The sequence below is a fragment of the Chiloscyllium plagiosum genome, unplaced genomic scaffold (assembly GCF_037043375.1).
Source record: "Chiloscyllium plagiosum isolate Xiang-an unplaced genomic scaffold, Cpla_swu_hap1 HiC_scaffold_8, whole genome shotgun sequence".
NCBI lineage: Eukaryota > Metazoa > Chordata > Chondrichthyes > Orectolobiformes > Hemiscylliidae > Chiloscyllium > Chiloscyllium plagiosum.
This window is the reverse complement of record NW_028270146.1, coordinates 106,531,895-106,549,433: the sequence shown is the minus strand read 5'-3', so window position 1 is coordinate 106,549,433 and position 17,539 is coordinate 106,531,895.

The following is a 17,539-nucleotide window of genomic DNA, read 5'->3' as shown; positions in this document are numbered from 1 at the left end:
ACAGATTCACAGCGTCACAGCGTTACAGCATCACAGAGTCACAGTGTCACAGTGTCACAGAGTCACAGAGACACAGAGTCACAGAGTTTCAGAGACACAGAGTCACAGAATCATAGTGACACAGAGTCGCAGAGTCACAGAGTCACAAAGTCACAGAGACACAGAGTCACAGAGACACAGAATCACAAGATCAGAGAGTCAAAGAATCACAGAGTCGCAGAGTCACAGAGTCACGGAGACACAGAGACACAGAGACACAGTTTCACAGAGTCACAGAGTCTAAGAGACACAGAGTCACAGAGTCACAGAAACACCGAGTCCCAGTGTCACAGAGACAGAGTCACAGAGTAACGGAGACACAGAGTTACAGACTCACAGAGTCACAGAGACACAGTATCACAGAGTCACAGAGTCACAGACTCACAGAGTCACAGAGTCACAAAGTCACAGAGACACAGAATCACAGAGTCACCGAGTCACAGAGTCGGAGTCACAGAGACACAGAATCACAAAGTCACAGAGACACAGAGTCACAGAGTCACAAAGTCACAGAGACACAGAATCACAGAGTCACAGAGTCACAGAGTCACAGACTTACAACGTCACAGACACACAGAGTCACAGAGTCACAGAGTCACAGAGTCACAAAGTCACAAAGACACAGAGTCACAGAGTCACAAAGTCACAGAGACACAGAGTCACAGAGTCAGAGTCACAGAGTCACAGAGTCACAGAGACACAGAGTCACAGTGTCACAGAGTCACAAAGTCACAGAGACACAGAATCACAGAGTCACAGAGTCACAGAGTCACAGACTTACAAAGTCACAGACACACAGAGTCACAGAGTCACAGAGTCACAAAGTCACAGAGACACAGAGTCACAGAGTCACAGAGTCACAGAGACACAGTGTCACAGAGTCACAGCGTCACAGATTCACAGAGACACAGAGTCACAGAATCACAGATTCACAGTGTCACAGAGACACAGTGTCACAGAGTCACCGAGTCACAGACTCACAGAGACACAGAGTCACAAAGTCACAGAGACACAGAGTCACAGAGTCACAAAGTCACAGAGACACAGAATCACAGAGTCACAGAGTCACAGAGTCACAGACTTACAAAGTCACAGACACACAAAGTCACAGAGACACAGAGTCACAGAGTCACAAAGTCACAAAGACACAGAGTCACAGAGTCACAGAGTCACAAAGTCACAGAGACACAGAGTCACAGAGTCAGAGTCACAGAGTCACAGAGTCACAGAGACACAGAGTCACAGAGACACAGAGTCACAGAGTCACAGAGTCACAGAGTCAGAGTCACAGAGTCACAGAGTCACAAAGTCACAGAGACACAGAATCACAGAGTCACCGAGTCACAGAGTCAGAGTCACAGAGTCACAGAGTCACAAAGTCACAGAGACACAGAGTCACAGAGTCACAGAGTCACAGACTTACAAAGTCACAGACACACAGAGTCACAGAGTCACAGAGTCACAGAGTCACAAAGTCACAGAGACACAGAGTCACAGAGTCACAGAGTCACAAAGTCACAGAGACACAGAGTCACAGATTCACAGAGTCACAGAGTCACAGAATCACAGAGTCACAGAGTCACAGAGACACAGTGTCACAGAGTCACAGCGTCACAGATTCACAGAGACACAGAGTCACAGAATCACAGAATCACAGAGTCACCGAGTCACAGAGTCAGAGTCACAGAGTCACAGTTTCACAGAGTCACAGAGTCACAGAGACACAGAATCACAGAGTTACAGAGTCACAGCATCACAGAGTCACAGCGACACAGAGTCACAGAATCACTGAGACACAAAGTCATAGAGACAGTCATAGAGTCACAGAGACACAGTGTCACAGAGTCATAGAGACACAGGGTCACAGAGTCACAGAGACACAGAGTCACAGAGTCACCGTGTCAGAGTCACAGAGTCACAGAGTCACAAAATTACAGAGTCACAGAGACACAGAGTCACAGAGTCACAGAGACACAGCATCACAGAGTCACAGCGTCACAGAGTCACAGAGACAGAGTCACAGAGTTACAGAGTCACAGCATCACAGAGTCACAGCGTCACAGAGTCACAGAGTCACAGAGACAAAGTCACAGAATCTCAGCATCACAGTGTTACAGAACTACTGAGACACAGAGTCACAGAGTCACAAAATCACAGAGTCACAGAGTCACAGAGACAGAGTCACAGAGTTACAGAGTCACAGCATCACAGAGTCACAGCGTCACAGAGTCACAGAGTCACAGAGACAAAGTCACAGAATCTCAGCATCACAGTGTTACAGAGCTACTGAGACACAGAGTCACAGAGTCACAAAATCACAGAGTCACAGAGACACAGAATCACAGAGTTACAGAGTCACAGCATCACAGAGTCACAGCGACACAGAGTCACAGAATCACTGAGACACAAAGTCATAGAGACAGTCATAGAGTCACAGAGACACAGTGTCACAGAGTCATAGAGACACAGGGTCACAGAGTCACAGAGACACAGAGTCACAGAGTCACCGTGTCAGAGTCACAGAGTCACAGAGTCACAGAATCACAGAAACACAGACTCACAGTGTCACAGACACACAAGAGTGACAGAGTCACAGAGACACAGAGTCACACAGTCACAGAGTAACAAAGTCACAGAGACACAGAATCACAGAGTCACAGAGTCAGAGTCACAGAGACTCAGAGTCACAAAGTCACAGAGACACAGAGACACAGAGTCACAGAGTCACAAAGTCACAGAAACACAGAATCACAGAGTCACAGAGTCACAGTGTCACAGAGCCACAGCGTCACAGCGTCACAGAGACACAGTGACACAGTCAAAGAGACACAAAGTCACAGAGACACAGAATCACAGAGACACAGAGACAGAGTCACAGAGTCACAGACTTACAAAGTCACAGAAACACAGAATCACAGAGTCACAGAGTCAGAGTCACAGAGACTCAGAGTCACAAAGTCACAGAGACACAGAGACACAGAGTCACAGAGTCACAAAGTCACAGAAACACAGAATCACAGAGTCACAGAGTCACAGTGTCACAGAGCCACAGCGTCACAGCGTCACAGAGACACAGTGACACAGTCAAAGAGACACAAAGTCACAGAGACACAGAATCACAGAGTCACTGAGTCACAGAGTCACAAAGTCAAAGAGACACAGAGTCACAGAGTCACAACGTCACAGAGACACAGAATCACAGAGTCAGAGTCAGAGAGTCACAGTCACAGAGTCACAGAGTCACAAAGTCACAGAGTCACAGAGTCACAAAATCACAGAGTCACAGAGACACAGAGTCACAGAGTCACAGAGACACAGCATCACAGAGTCACAGAGTCACAGAGACAGAGTCACAGAGTTACAGAGTCACAGCATCACAGAGTCACAGCGTCACAGAGTCACAGAGTCACAGAGACAGAGTCACAGAATCTCAGCATCACAGTGTTACAGAGCTACTGAGACACAGAGTCACAGAATCATAGATTCACAGTGTCACAGAGACACAGAGTCACAGAGACACAGATTCACAGAGACAGAGGGACACAGAATCACAGTGTCACAGAGTCACAGCGTCACAGAGGGACACAGAATCACTGAGTCACAGAGTCACAAAGTCAAAGAGACACAGAGTCACAGAGTCACAACGTCACAGAGACACAGAATCACAGAGTCAGAGTCACAGAGTCACAGTCACAGAGTCATAGAGTCACAAAGTCACAGAGTCACAGAGTCACAAAATCACAGAGTCACAGAGACACAGAGTCACAGAGTCACACAGAATCACGGTGTCACAGAGTCACAGCGTCACAGAGGGACACAGAATCACAGAGTCACTGAGTCACAAAGTCAAAGAGACACAGAATCACAGAGTCACCGAGTCACAGAGTCACAGAGACACAGAGTCACAGAGTCACAGAGACAGAGTCACAGAGTTACAGAGTCACAGCATCACAGAATCACTGCGTCACAGAGTCACAGAGTCACAGAGACAGAGTCACAGAATCTCAGCATCACAGTGTTACAGAGCTACTGAGACACAGAGTCACAGAGTCACAAAATCACAGAGTCACAGAGACACAGAATCACAGAGTTACAGAGTCACAGCATCACAGAGTCACAGCGACACAGAGTCACAGAATCACTGAGACACAAAGTCATAGAGACAGTCATAGAGTCACAGAGACACAGTGTCACAGAGTCATAGAGACACAGGGTCACAGAGTCACAGAGACACAGAGTCACAGAGTCACCGTGTCAGAGTCACAGAGTCACAGAATCACAGAAACACACACTCACAGTGTCACAGAGACACAAGAGTGACAGAGTCACAGAGACACAGAATCACAGAGTCACCGAGTCTCAGAGTCACAAAGTCAAAGAGACACAGAATCACAGAGTCACCGAGTCACAGAGTCACAGAGACACAGAGTCACAGAGTCACAGAGACAGAGTCACAGAGTTACAGAGTCACAGCATCACAGAGTCACAGCGTCACAGAGTCACAGAGTCACAGAGACAGAGTCACAGAATCTCAGCATCACAGTGTTACAGAGCTACTGAGACACAGAGTCACAGAGTCACAAAATCACAGAGTCACAGAGACACAGAGTCACAGAGTCACACAGAATCACAGTGTCACAGAGTCACAGCGTCACAGAGGGACACAGAATCACAGAGTCACTGAGTCACAAAGTCAAGGAGACACAGAGTCATAGAGTCACAACGTCACAGAGACACAGAATCACAGAGTCAGAGTCACAGAGTCACAGTCACAGAGTCACAGAGTCACAAAGTCACAGAGACACAGAATCACAGAATCACAGTGTCACAGAGTCACAGAGTCACAGAGACACAGAGTCACAGAGTCACAAAGTCAAAGAGACACAGAATCACAGAGTCACCGAGTCACCGAGTCACAGAGTCACAGAGACACAGAGTCACAGAGTCACAGAGACAGAGTCACAGAGTTACAGAGTCACAGCATCACAGAGTCACAGCGTCACAGAGTCACAGAGTCACAGAGACAGAGTCACAGAATCTCAGCATCACAGTGTTACAGAGCTACTGAGACACAGAGTCACAGAGTCACAAAATCACAGAGTCACAGAGACACAGAATCACAGAGTTACAGAGTCACAGCATCGCAGAGTCACAGCGACACAGAGTCACAGAATCACTGAGACACAAAGTCATAGAGACAGTCATAGAGTCACAGAGACACAGTGTCACAAAGTCTCAGAGACACAGAGTCACAGAGTCACCGAGTCGGAGTCACAGAGACACAGAATCACAGAGTCACAGAGTCACAGAGTCACAGACTTACAAAGTCACAGACACACAGAGTCACAGAGTCACAGAGTCACAAAGACACAGAGTCACAGAGTCACAGAGTCACAAAGTCACAGAGACACAGAGTCACAGAGTCAGAGTCACAGAGTCACAGAGTCACAGAGACACAGAGTCACAGAGTCACAGAGTCACAAAGTCACAGAGACACAGAGTCACAGAGTCACAAAGTCACAGAGACACAGAATCACAGAGTCACAGAGTCACAGAGTCACAGACTTACAAAGTCACAGACACACAGAGTCACAGAGTCACAGAGTCACAAAGTCACAGAGACACAGAGTCACAGAGTCACAAAGTCACAGAGTCACAGAGTCACAGAATCACAGAGTCACAGAGTCACAGAGACACAGTGTCACAGAGTCACAGCGTCACAGATTCACAGAGACACAGAGTCACAGAATCACAGATTCACAGTGTCACAGAGACACAGTGTCACAGAGTCACAGAGTCACAGAGACACAGTGTCACAGAGTCACCGAGTCACAGACTCACAGAGACACAGAGTCACAAAGTCACAGAGACACAGAGTCACAGAGTCACAAAGTCACAGAGACACAGATTCACAGAGTCACAAAGTCACAGAGACACAGAATCACAGAGTCACAGAGTCACAGAGTCACAGACTTACAAAGTCACAGACACACAAAGTCACAGAGACACAGAATCACAGAGTCACAGAGTCACAGAGTCACAGACTTACAAAGTCACAGACACACAGAGTCACAGAGTCACAGAGTCACAAAGTCACAGAGACACAGAGTCACAGAGTCACAAAGTCACAGAGACACAGAGTCACAGAGTCACAGAGTCACAGAGTCACAGAATCACAGAGTCACAGAGTCACAGAGACACAGTGTCACAGAGTCACAGCGTCACAGATTCACAGAGACACAGAGTCACAGAATCACAGATTCACAGTGTCACAGAGACACAGTGTCACAGAGTCACAGAGTCACAGAGACACAGTGTCACAGAGTCACCGAGTCACAGACTCACAGAGACACAGAGTCACAAAGTCACAGAGACACAGAGTCACAGAGTCACAAAGTCACAGAGACACAGATTCACAGAGTCACAAAGTCACAGAGACACAGAATCACAGAGTCACAGAGTCACAGAGTCACAGACTTACAAAGTCACAGACACACAAAGTCACAGAGACACAGAGTCACAGAGTCACAAAGTCACAAAGACACAGAGTCACAGAGTCACAGAGTCACAAAGTCACAGAGACACAGAGTCACAGAGTCAGAGTCACAGAGTCACAGAGTCACAGAGACACAGAGTCACAGAGTAACAGAGTCACAAAGTCACAGAGACACAGAATTACAGAGTCACCGAGTCACAGAGTCAGAGTCACAGAGTCACAGAGTCACAAAGTCACAGAGACACAGAGTCACAGAGTCACAAAGTCACAGAGACACAGAATCACAGAGTCACAGAGTCACAGAGTCACAGACTTACAAAGTCACAGACACACAGAGTCACAGAGTCACAGAGTCACAGAGTCACAAAGTCACAGAGACACAGAGTCACAGAGTCACAGAGTCACAAAGTCACAGAGACACAGAGTCACAGATTCACAGAGTCACAGAGTCACAGAATCACAGAGTCACAGAGTCACAGAGACACAGTGTCACAGAGTCACAGCGTCACAGATTCACAGAGACACAGAGTCACAGAATCACAGAATCACAGAGTCACCGAGTCACAGAGTCAGAGTCACAGAGTCACAGTTTCACAGAGTCACAGAGTCACAGAATCACAGAGTCACAGAGTCACAGAGACACAGTGTCACAGAGTCACAGCGTCACAGATTCACAGAGACACAGAGTCACAGAATCACAGATTCACAGTGTCACAGAGACACAGAGTCACAAATTCACAGAGACACAGAATCACAGAGTCACCGAGTCACAGAGTCACAGAGACACAGAATCACAGAGTCACAAAGACACAGAGTCACAGAATCACAGAGACACAGAGTCACAGAGTCACAGAGACACAGAATCAGAGTCACAGAGTCACAGAGACACAGAGTCACAGAGTCACAGAGTCACAGATTCACAGATTCACAAAGTCACAGAGACACAGAGTCACAGAGTCACAGAGTCACAAAGTCACAGAGTCACAAAGTCACAGAGACTCAGAATCACAGAGTCACAGAGTCACAGTTTCACAGAGTCACAGAGTCACAGAATCACAGAGTCACAGAGTCACAGAGACACAGTGTCACAGAGTCACAGCGTCACCGATTCACAGAGACACAGAGTCACAGAATCACAGATTCACAGTGTCACAGAGACACAGTGTCACAGAGTCACAGAGTCACAGACTCACAGAGACACAGAGACACAGAATCACAGAATCACTGAGTCAGAGTCACAGAGTCACAGAGTCACAGAGACACAGTGTCACAGAGACACAGTGTCACAGAGTCACAGAGACACAGAGACACAGAATCACAGAATCACAGAGTCAGAGTCACAGAGTCACAGAATCACAGATTCACAGTGTCACAGAGACACGGTGTCACAGAGTCACAGTGTCACAGCGTAACAGAGACACAGAGTCACAGACTCACAGAGACACAGAGACACAGAATCACAGAATCACAGAGTCAGAGTCACAGAGTCACAGAGTCACAGAGACACAGAGACACAGAGTCACAAAGTCATAGAGACACAGAATCACAGAGTCACAGAGACAGAGTCACCGAGTCACAGAGTCAGAGTCACAGAGACACAGAGTCACAAAGTCACAGAGACACAGAGTCACAGAGTCACAGAGACACAGAGTCAGAGTCACAGAGTCACAGAGTCACAAAGTCACAGAGACACAGAGTCACAGAGTCACAAAGTCACAGAGACACAGAGTCACAGAGTCACAGAATCACAGAGTCACAGCGTCACAGAGGAACAGAGACACAAGAGTCACAGTGTCACAGAGTCAGAGAGGCACAGAGTCACAGAGTCACAGAGTCACAGAGTCACAGAGACACAGAGTCACAGAGTCACAGAGTCACAGAGACATAGAGTCATAGAGACACAGAGACACAGAGTCACAGAGTCACAAAGTCACAGAGAAACAGTGACAGAGTCACAGAATCACAGAGACACAGAGTCATAGAGTCGCAGAAACACCGAGTCCCAGTGTCACAGAGACAGAGTCACAGAGTAACAGAGACACAGAGTCACAGAGTCACAGAGTCACAGAGACACATTGTCACAGAATCAGAGACACAGAGACACAGAGCCACAGAGACACAGAGTCACAGAGTCACAGATACACAGAGTCACAGAGTCACAAAGTCACAAAGACATAGAATCACAGAGACACAGAGTCACAAATTCACAGAGACACAGAATCACAGAGTCACCGAGTCACCGAGTCACAGAGACACAGAATCACAGAGTCACAAAGACACAGAGTCACAGAATCACAGAGACACAGAGTCACAGAGTCACAGAGACACAGAATCAGAGTCACAGAGTCACAGAGACACAGAGTCACAGAGTCACAGAGTCACAGATTCACAGATTCACAAAGTCACAGAGACACAGAGTCACAGAGTCACAGAGTCACAAAGTCACAGAGTCACAAAGTCACAGAGACTCAGAATCACAGAGTCACAGAGTCACAGTTTCACAGAGTCACAGAGTCACAGAATCACAGAGTCACAGAGTCACAGAGACACAGTGTCACAGAGTCACAGCGTCACCGATTCACAGAGACACAGAGTCACAGAATCACAGATTCACAGTGTCACAGAGACACAGTGTCACAGAGTCACAGAGTCACAGAGACACAGTGTCACAGAGTCACAGAGTCACAGACTCACAGAGACACAGAGACACAGAATCACAGAATCACTGAGTCAGAGTCACAGAGTCACAGAGTCACAGAGACACAGTGTCACAGAGACACAGTGTCACAGAGTCACAGAGACACAGAGACACAGAATCACAGAATCACAGAGTCAGAGTCACAGAGTCACAGAATCACAGATTCACAGTGTCACAGAGACACGGTGTCACAGAGTCACAGTGTCACAGCGTAACAGAGACACAGAGTCACAGACTCACAGAGACACAGAGACACAGAATCACAGAATCACAGAGTCAGAGTCACAGAGTCACAGAGTCACAGAGACACAGAGACACAGAGTCACAAAGTCATAGAGACACAGAATCACAGAGTCACAGAGACACAGAGTCACAAAGTCACAGAGACACAGAGTCACAGAGTCACAGAGACACAGAGTCAGAGTCACAGAGTCACAGAGTCACAAAGTCACAGAGACACAGAGTCACAGAGTCACAAAGTCACAGAGACACAGAGTCACAGAGTCACAGAATCACAGAGTCACAGCGTCACAGAGGAACAGAGACACAAGAGTCACAGTGTCACAGAGTCAGAGAGGCACAGAGTCACAGAGTCACAGAGTCACAGAGTCACAGAGACACAGAGTCACAGAGTCACAGAGTCACAGAGACATAGAGTCATAGAGACACAGAGACACAGAGTCACAGAGTCACAAAGTCACAGAGATACAGTGACAGAGTCACAGAATCACAGAGACACAGAGTCATAGAGTCGCAGAAACACCGAGTCCCAGTGTCACAGAGACAGAGTCACAGAGTAACAGAGACACAGAGTCACAGAGTCACAGAGTCACAGAGACACATTGTCACAGAATCAGAGACACAGAGACACAGAGCCACAGAGACACAGAGTCACAGAGTCACAGATACACAGAGTCACAGAGTCACAAAGTCACAAAGACATAGAATCACAGAGACACAGAGTCACAAATTCACAGAGACACAGAATCACAGAGTCACCGAGTCACAGAGTCACAGAGACACAGAATCACAGAGTCACAAAGACACAGAGTCACAGAATCACAGAGACACAGAGTCACAGAGTCACAGAGACACAGAATCAGAGTCACAGAGTCACAGAGACACAGAGTCACAGAGTCACAGAGTCACAGATTCACAGATTCACAAAGTCACAGAGTCACAGAGTCACAAAGTCACAGAGTCACAAAGTCACAGAGACTCAGAATCACAGAGTCTCAAAGCCACAGAGACACAGAGCCACAGAGTCTCAGCATCACAGAGACACAGAGTCAGAGTCACAACGTCACAGAGACACAGAATCACAGAGACACAGAGTCACAAAGTCACAGAGACACAGAATCACAGAGTCACAATGTCACAGAGACACAGAGTCACAGAGTCACAGCGTCACAGAGTCACAGCGTCTCAGAGTCAGAGAGTCACAGAGACACAGAATCACAGAGACACAGAGTCACAGAGAAACAGAGTCACAAGATCACAGAGTCAAAGAATCACAGAATCACAGAGTCACAGCATCACAGAGTCACTGAGACACAGAGACACAGCGTAACTGAGACACACAGACACAGAGTAACAGAAACAGAGTCACAGAGTCTCAGAGTCACATAGTCACATATTCACAGAGACACAGAGTCACAGAGACACAGAGTCACAGAGTCACAGAGTGTCAACGTCACAGAGACATAGAGTCAGAGTCACAGAGTCATAGAGTCATAGAGACACAGAGTCACAGAGTCACAGTCTCACAGAGTCACAGAGTCACAGAGTCACATAGTGACAGAGTCACAGAGACACAGAGACAGAGGGACACAGAATCACAGAGTCAAAGACACACAGAGTCACAGAGCCACAGAGACACAGAATCACAGAGACACAGAGTCACAGAGACACAGAGTCACAAGATCACAGAGTCAAAGAATCAATGAGTCACAGAGTCACAGAGACACAGAGACACAGAATCACAGAGTCACAGCATCACAGAGTCAGTGAGACACAGAGACACAGAGTCACTGAGACACACAGACACAGAGTAACAGAAACAGAGTCACAGAGTCTCAGAGTCACAGAGTCACATATTCACAGAGACACAGAGTCACAGAGACACAGAGTCACAGAGACACAGAATCACAGAGTCACAGAGACACAGAGTCACAAAGTCACAGAGTCACAGAGACACAGTGTCACAGAGTCACAGTGTCACAGCGTCACAGAGTCACAGAGTCACAAAGTAACAGAGACACAGAGTCACAGAGCCACAAAGACACAGAATCACAGAGTCACAGAGTCACAGAGACACAGTGTCACAGAGTCACAGCATCACAGCGTCACAGCGTCACAGAGACACAAAGTCACAGAATCACAGAGTCACAGTGTCACAGAGACACAGTGTCACAGAGTCACAGCGTCACGGCGTCACTGAGACACAGAGACACAGACACAGAGTAATAGAAACAGAGTCACAGAGTCACGGAGTCACAGGGACACAGAGTCACAGAGACAGAGTCACAGAGAAACAGAGACATAGATTCACAAAGGCTGAGAGTCACAGAGTCACAGAGACACAGTTACACAGTCACAGAGTCACAGATACTCAGAGTAAGAGACTCACAGAGACTCAGACTCACAGAGTGACAGAGCCACAGAGTCATAGGGACAGTGTCACAGAAACACAGACACACAGAGTAAGAGGATCACAGAGACACAGAGTCACAGAGACACAGATTCACAGAATCACAGAGTCACAGAATCACAGAGTCACTGAGTCACAGAGTCACCGAGACAGAGTCAGTGTCACAGAGTCACAGACTTGCAGAGTCACTGAGGCACAGCAACACAGAGTCACAGAGACACACAGTAACAGAAACAGAGACACAGAGTCACAGAGTCACCGAGACACAGAATCACAGAGTCACAGAGACACCGAGACATAGAGTCAGAGTCACAGAGTCACAGACTTGCAGAGTCACTGAGACACACAGACACAGAGTCACAGAGACACACAGACACAGAGTAACAGAAACAGAGTCACAGTGTCACAGTGTCACAGTGTCACAGAGTCACAGGGACACAGAGTCACAGAGACACAGAGACTCAGAGTAAGAGGGTCACAGAGACTCAGACTCACTGAGTGACCGAGCCACAGAGTCACAGGGACACAGTGTCACAGAAACACAGACACACAGAGTGAGAGGATCACAGAGACACAGAGTCACAGAGAGAAAGTCAGAGTCACAGAGACACAGAGTCACAGAAACACAGAGACACAGAGTCACAAAGGCTTAGAGTCACAGAGTCACAGAGACACAGTTGCACAGAGTCACAGAGACACAGAGACTCAGAGTAAGAGAGTCACAGAGACACAGACTCACAGAGTGACAGAGCCACAGAGTCACAGAATCACAGACTCACAGAGTGACAGAGCCACAGAGTCACAGAATCACAGAGTCACAGAGTCACAGAATCACAGAGTCACAGAGTCACAGAGTCACAGAGACATAGAGTCAGAGTCACAGAGTCATAGACTTGCAGACTCACTGAGACACAGAGACACAGAGTCACAGAGACACACAGACACAGAGTAACAGAAACAGAGTCACAGAGACACAGAGTCACAGAGTCACATAGTCACAGAGTCACAGAGACATAGATTCATAGAGTCACAGAGTCACAGAGTCAAAGAGACATAGATTCATAGAGTCACAGAGTCACAGAGTCACGGAGACACAGTCACTGAGACACAGGGACATAATCACAGAGACACAGAGTCACAGATTTGCAGAGACGCAGAGGCACAGATTCACAGAGACACAGAGTCACAGAGTCACAGAGACACAGTGTCACAGAGTCGCAGAGTCATAGAGACACAGAGTCACAGAATCACTGAGTCACAGAGTCACAGAGACATAGAGTCAGAGTCAAAGAGTCACAGAGACACAGAGTCACTGAGTCACTGGGTCACAGAGTCAAAGAGTCACAGCGTCACAGAGACACAGAGTCACAGAGAGACTGAGTCACAGAGTCACAGAGACACAGTGTCACAGAGTCGCAGAGTCATAGAGACACAGAGTCACAGAATCACTGAGTCACAGAGTCACAGAGACATAGAGTCAGAGTCAAAGAGTCACAGAGACTCAGCGTCACAGAGTCCCAGAGTCACCGAGTCCCAGAGTCACAGAGACACAAAGTCACAGAGACACAGAGTCATAGAGTCTCAGAGACGCAGAGTCACAGATTCACAGAGACACAGAGTAAGAGAGTCACAGTGTCACTGAGTCACAGAGTCATAGAGTCATAGAGACACAGAGTCACAGAGAGAGAGGGACACAGAATCACAGAGTTCGAGTCACAAAGTCACAGAGACGCAGAGTCATAGAGTTTCAGAGGCACAGAGTCACAGAGTCCCAGAGACGCAGAGTCACAGATTCACAGAGACACAGAGTAAGAGAGTCACTGAGTCACAGTCACAGAGTCATAGAGTCATAGAGACACAGAGTCACAGAGTCACAGTCACAGAGTCATAGAGTCATAGAGACACAGAGTCACAGAGTCACAGAGTCACAGAGTCACAGATTCACAGAGTCACAGGGACACAGAGACACAGATACAGAGGGACACAGAATCACAGAGTTAGAGTCACAGATTCACAGAGACACAGAGTAAGAGAGTCACAGAGTCACAGAGTCACATAGTCACAGAGTCACAGAGATATAGATTCATAGAGTCATAGAGTCACAGAGACACAGAGTCACAGAGACACAGAGTCACTGAGACACAGGGACATAGTCACAGAGACACAGAATCACAGAGTCACAGAGTCGCAGAGAAGCAGAGACACAGAATCACAGAGACACAGAGTAAGAGAATCACAGAGTCACAGAGTCATATATTCAGAGACACAGAGTCACAGAGTCACATAGTCACAGAGTCACAGAGACATAGATTCATAGAGTCACAGAGTCACAGAGTCACAGTGACACAGAGTCACGGAAACACAGTCACTGAGACACAGGGACATAGTCACAGAGACACAGAGTCACAGATTTGCAGAGACGCAGAGGCACAGATTCACAGAGACAGAGTCACAGCGACACAGAGTCACAACGTCACAGAGTCACAGAGTCATAGAGTCACAGAGATGCAGTGTCACAGAGACACAGAGTCGTAGAGTTATAGAGTTACAGTGTTACAGAGTTATAAATTTATATAGTCACATAGTCACAGAGTCACAGATAGATTCACAATTCATAGAGTCACAGATTCATAGAAATTCACAACATAGAAACAGACCCTTCAGTCCAACCCATCCATGCCTACCAGATAGCCTAACCCAGTCTTGTCCCAATTGCCAGCACTTGGTCATAAACCTCCAAACCCTTCCTATTCATATACCCATCCGGACTGCCTTTTAAATGCTGTAATTGTACCAGCCTCCACCACATCCTCTGGCAGCTCATTCCATACACGTACCACCCTCTGTGTGAAAACGTTGCCCCTTAGGTCTCATTTATACTTTTCCCCTCTCATCCTAAAACTATGCCCTCTATTTCTGGACTCCCCCATCCTGGGAAAAGAAACTTGTCTATTTATCCTATCCATGTCCTTCATGACTTTTCAAACCTCTAAAAGGTCACTCCTCCACCCCAGCCGATATCGCCTCTCCCTGTAGCGCAAACCTTCCAACACCAGCAACATCCTTGTAATTCTTTTCTGAACCCTTTCAAGTTTCACAACATCCTTCTGATAGGAGGGAGACCAGATTTGTATGGAATATTCAAATTCTCACTCAATCACCGTCTCCAAAATACAACAATCTGCACTCTGATTTTGTGTCTTCAGTTTAATGTCTGGCATTTGTGTATGTTTACTCTGTTATCCCTCATCTCCTGACAACTTTGTGACATTCCTGTCTAGCCAGCTCCTGTGTCCCTTGTCCAGGATCTAGACTGTGAGGCTCCATTTTGACTGCCTGGCCTTAGCGTTCTGCTGTCCCGGCGCCGTATTCTGACTGGTTCCCCCCCTTCCCCCCCCCCCCCCCCCCCCGCCCCCACCCAAACCCATGCGCTTCAGTTTGATGCCCCCTCTCACCTGTATAAAAGATATAATCAAACTTATACTGCAGGAGTTTCCTCGTCTCGGCTGGTCCTCCAGTGAACACAGCAAAACAATCCTGAAGGGGCAGAAATAGAGTTCAGGGCATGGTGTGTGAGTGAGGATCCCTCGATACTGCCTATAACACTCCCAGGGTCAGCGCAAAACTTTTAATCTGAAGTAAAGATCCATCTACACTGTCCCCCCAATAAACACACCCAGGACAGGGACAGCACAGGGTTAGAAACCGAGTAAAGCTCCCTCTAAACTGTCCCCCATCAAACACTCCCAGGACAGGGAAAGCACAGGGTTAGTTACAGTGTAAAGCTCCCTCCATCCTGTCCCCATCAAACACTCCCAGGACAGGGTCAAGCACAGGGTTAGTTACAGTGTAAAACTTCTTCTACATCAGCCCCATCAAACACTCCCAGGACAGGGACAGCACAGGGTTAGATACAGAGTAAAGATCCCTCTACACTGTCCCCCATCAAACACTCCCAGGACAGGGACAGCACAGGGTTAGATACAGAGTAAAGATCCCTCTACACTGTCCCCATCAAACACTCCTAGGACAGGGACAGCACGGGGTTAGATACAGAGTAAAGATCCCTCTACACTGTGCCCATCAAACACTCCCAGGACAAGGACAGCACAGGGTTAGATACCGAGTAAAGCTTCCTCTACACTGTCCCCCATCAAACACTCCCAAGACAGGGACAGCACGGGGTTAGATACCGAGTAAAGCTTCCTCTACACTGTCCCCCATCAAACACTCCCAGGACAGGGACAGCACAGGGTTAGATACAGAGTAAAGCTCCCTCTACACTGTCCCCCAACAAACACTCCCAGGACAGGGCTAGATACCTCCAGACTTGCCCCTCCAGACTTCCCTCCAGACTTGCCCCTCTCTGAGGATGAGAGATCAGTCCTCAGGAGGGGTCTCACCTTCGTTCCCACACGTTCTCGGGTCAATGAATTCAATACACGGAGTGACATTGAACGATTCTTCCGCCGTCTTCGCCTCCGTGCCTTCTTCTTCAACCAAGACTCTCGCCCACCCTCTGACGACCCCTTCTCCCACCTCCAACACACCCCGTCCACCTGGACACCCCGTGCTGGCCTCCTACCTGCCCTCGACCTCTTCATAGCAAACTGCCGCCGCGATATTAACCGCTACCTGAACTCCCACACTCCCCCCACCCACTCCAACCTCTCACCCTCGGAACGCGCAGCCCTCCACTCCCTCCGTTCCAACCCCAACCTCACCATCAAACCAGCTGACAAGGGAGGCGCAGTAGTAGTTTGGCGCACTGACCTTTACACCGCTGAGGCCAAACGCCAGCTCGCAGATACCTCCTCCTACCGTCCCCTTGACCATGACCCCACCCCCCACCACCAAACCATCATCTCCCAGACCGTCCATAACCTCATCACCTCAGGGGACCTCCCATCCACCGCCTCCAACCTCATAGTCCCACAACCCCGAACCGCCCGTTTCTACCTCCTGCCCAAAATCCACAAACCTGACTGCCCCGGACGACCCATCGTCTCAGCCTGCTCCTGCCCAACCGAACTCATCTCGGCATACCTCGACACGGTCCTGTCCCCATTAGTTCAAGAACTCCCCACCTACGTTCGTGACACCACCCACGCCCTCCACCTCCTCCAGGATTTCCGCTTCCCCGGTCCCCAACGCCTCATCTTCACCATGGACATCCAGTCCCTGTACACCTCCATCCCCCATCACGAAGGACTCAAAGCACTCCGCTTCTTCCTTTCCCGCCGTACCACCCAGTACCCTTCCACCGACACCCTCCTTCGACTGACCGAACTGGTCCTCACCCTGAACAACTTTTCTTTCCAATCCTCCCACTTTCTCCAAACAAAAGGAGTAGCCATGGGCACCCGCATGGGCCCCAGCTATGCCTGCCTCTTTGTAGGGTATGTGGAACAATCCATCTTCCGCAACTACACTGGCCCCACCCCCCATCTTTTTCTTCGCTACATTGATGACTGTATCGGCGCTACCTCGTGCTCCCACGAGGAGGTTGAACAGTTCATCCACTACACCAACACCTTCCACCCCGACCTCAAATTCACCTGGACAGTCTCGGACTCCTCCCTCCCCTTCCTAGACCTTTCTGTTTCTATCTCAGGCGACCGAATCAACACGGACATCTACTACAAACCTACCGACT